This window comes from Elephantulus edwardii, unplaced genomic scaffold, assembly GCF_000299155.1.
Source record: "Elephantulus edwardii isolate Elephantulus edwardi_28Jun2011 unplaced genomic scaffold, EleEdw1.0 scaffold00021, whole genome shotgun sequence".
In the NCBI taxonomy this organism is placed as follows: domain Eukaryota; kingdom Metazoa; phylum Chordata; class Mammalia; order Macroscelidea; family Macroscelididae; genus Elephantulus; species Elephantulus edwardii.
Genome location: NW_006399771.1, coordinates 14,178,660 through 14,182,345, shown reverse-complemented (window position 1 = coordinate 14,182,345; position 3,686 = coordinate 14,178,660). Strand labels below are relative to the sequence as shown.

General features: G+C 42.5%; 1 pseudogene; it reads left to right on the top strand.

Annotated features, from left to right (window-relative positions):
* Window positions 1-1,065, top strand: part of LOC102868047 — a 97,168-nt pseudogene extending 96,103 nt beyond the window's left edge.
* Window positions 1,066-3,686: the final 2,621 nt, after the last annotated feature.

The window sequence follows — 3,686 nt, the reverse complement described above, 5'->3', positions numbered from 1 at the left end:
TGACCCAACTGAGTGTGGAAACTACAGAACAGTGTCATTGATTTCACATGCAAGCAAGATTCTACTGAAGATCATCCAAAAACAATTAGAACAGCACATCAGCAGAGAACTGCCGGAAGTCCAGGCTGGGTTTAGAAGGGGTCGTGGTACTAGGGATATTGTTGCTGACCACCAGCGACTATGTGAACCCCTGCATCGGGGGTGCCATCCTCTTCCATGAGACCCTCTACCAGAAGGTGGACGATGGGCATCCCTTCCCCTCAAGTCTAAGGATGCTGTTTTGGGAATCAAGGTTGACAAGGGTGGCAGGAACTAATGGCGAGACCACCAGCACCCAAGGGCTGGATGGCCTGTCCAAGCGCTGTGCTCAGTACAAGAAGAATGGAGCTGACTTTGTTACATGACGCTGTGTGCTGAAGATTAGAAAACATACCTCCTCAGCCCTTGCCATCATGGAAAATGCCAACGTGCTGGCCCATTATGCCAGCATCTGCCAGCAGAATGGGATTGTTCCCATTGTGAAGCCTGAGTGAGATCCTTCCTGATGATGACCATGACCTGACACACTGTCAGTCTGTAATGGAGAAGGGTCTGGCTGCCCTCTACAAGGCTCTGAATGACCACCACATCTATTTGGAAGGCACTTTGCTAAAGCCTAATATGGTAACCCCAGGCCATGCCTGCACAGAGTTTTCTCATGAGTAGGTTGCCATGGCAACTGTTACAGCATGGTGCCACACAGTGCCCCTGCTCCCCATTACTGGGATCACCTTCCTGTCTGTAGGCCAGAGTGAGGATGAGGCATCCATTAACCTCAATGCCATCAACAAATGACAAGTGACCCCTGCTGAAGCCATGGGCCCTGACATTCTCTTATGGCCAAGCCTTGCAGGCCTCTGCATTGAAGGCCTGGGGTGGGAAGAAGGAGAATCTGAAGGCAGCCAGGAGGAGTATTTCAAGGGAACCCTGGCCAACAGCCTCTCCTGCCAAGGAAAGTTCACCCCAAGTGGTCAGGCTGGGGCCGCAGCAAGCAAGTCCTTCTTCGTCTCTAACCATGTCTACTAAGTGGAGGTGTTCTAAAGCTGTCCCCTTGATACTCCAGACCCCAGTGCCCTCCTAGACTTAACACTTGAGGGGGAGAAGGGCCTCATCTGGGGCTTCAGGCTACTCCTTCCCATCACTATTGCTGCCCTCGTGATATTGGTGTGTGGCAGTGTCTCTGTTTGCTAACTCCATCACCTTTTCCAAACCACTGCCAATAAACAACTATTTAAGGGAGGGAACAGTCTGTTAGCTGGAAGGACCTTTAATCTGCTCTTTTGGGTAAAATGCTTGTCTGCCAGATAGTGTTCTAAAGCTGGACATCCAAATAAAGATAAACTGGGAAGAAGCACGGGCCATCCACTTCCAAAATGATAGACCTTTGAAAACCCTGTCAACAAAAGAATACACTCAGACTAGCAGATTTGGCACCAGAGGCTAAACTTTCATATTGAGAAACACAAAGGAGGAGGAACAGTTGCAAACAGACACTAGTAATTGAGATGTGAGAAATACAAATATAGGAAAATTGTTAAGGGAGAAATATTGACATACTAGGCAGTAGCAAACTGAGATGGATTGGCATGGGTTATTTTAGACTATCCTATGATCTACTATGCATGAAATGAAAAGGTAAGGTAAAACAGATTAACATTCATAGTTAAAAAGACCATTTCTAGATCCACCCTGAAATATAATGTTGTGAGTGACAGGATATTATCCAAACATATACAAAGCAGACTTGTTACTACTACTGTCATATTGTCATTCAAATATATGCACCACCATCCTGAGGTAAAAAGGAGATAGATGATTTCTAGCAACCTTTGCAGTCAGAAATAGATCAAACATGCAACTGAGATACATTAATAATACTAACTATGGGTGCCTGGAATGCAAAAGTTGGGGAAAAAAGTTTGGAATAAGAAGGAGGATCAATAGTCAGAAAACATGGACTTGATGAGAGGAATGAGGCTGGAGATGAAATGCTAGAATTTTGTACAATGATTTATTCATTGCATACTTCTTATAAGAAACATAGATGACAACTATACACATAAGCCTCACTTGATTGTCTACACAGGAATCAGGTTGACTACATTTGTGGAAAGAACCATTAGAGAAACTCAATCTCAGCTGTGAAAACTAGGCTGGGTGTTGATTGTGAAACAGACCATTAACTCCTCATATAAAAATTCAAACTAAAGCCAAAGAAAATTAAAACCTACAAGAACAAAAATTTGATCTTGAGTCTATCTCACCTGAATTTAAAAACCAAGGTTTGAGGCCTTGAACACTACTGAGTTAAGACTAATTGATGTACACCCACTGAAATTAGGAATTTGAAGAATACTAGTGTCTTAAACTTATCGAAAGCCCAATTATACTTACAGGAGCCAAAATGTGACTGATGTGTCTGATTAAGAATATAGAGCTATTTTGAGATTGACCTATGCATCTTGTAAACCAGATGGGTACCTGTCCCATTCTCTTCTGGAGCAATGACTTAATATCAAGAACCTGCTATCTCCTGAGACATGAAAACTACCACAGCAACATCATGTAGGAAGCAGGCTACCTAACCCAATACACAAGCACAATGTAAGATGGCACCCCCTAAAAGTGACACAGTATCAATGGATAGCCTGAAGGCAGAAAGTCTGATGGAACTTTCTGACACAAAATTTAAAAGAACAATAACTGAATATTTTCAATGGGTGAAAGACAAAATTGAAGGATTACAGGAAAATGCAAGCAAAAATCAGAAAGAGCTTAAAAAAAAGTCCAAAACAATGCAGATAAAACAAACAAGGCATTAGAGGCTCTGGAAAAACAAGAAACCACAATCCAAAAACTGAGGACCAATGTTTCAGATGCTGTCAACATGATGGAGGGACACATGAACAGAGTTGAAGAGACAGAACACAGAAGCAGTGAAATAGAAGATAAAATTTTCACCACTGATCTGCTAGAGCAAAAAGCAGAGTCAAAAAGTAAGAAGAAAGAAGAAAACCTAAGAAGAATGTGGGACACCATCAAGAGGAATACCATGCCCATCATCGAAACCCAGAACAGGAAGAAGCGAGTAAAGGCACTGAAAAAGTTGTGGAAGAATTACTAGAGGGAAACTTCCAGGCATAATGAAGAATGGAAGAATATATATTCAAGAAGCTGAGTGAACACCATAAAGAATAGACTCCAAAAGAAAAACACCAAGAGGTATCATAGTCAATTTTACCAGAAACAAAGATAGGGAGAGAATTATGAAAGCAGTGAGGGAGAAAAGAGTAAACTTTAAGGGAGAGTAAATAAGATTAAGCTCTGATTTCTCATAAAAAACCATGTGAGCAAGAAGAAAATAGAATGACATATATAGAACTCTCAAAGAACACATCTGTCAACCAAGAATATTATTGTTATGTGCCGTTGAGTCAATAGCAACTCATAGCGACCTAAACTCTGCTCTATCCTGTGCCAATCACACGGTCTCTGACACTCCCATCCCAATTATCCCAGTCACTGAATCAATCCACCTCATAGAGGGCCTTCCCTTCCTGCGCTGTCCCTCCACCCTCCCAAGCATGATGTCCTTCTCCAAGGACCGGTCTCTCCTCACAACATGTCCAAGGTATGTTAGACAGAGC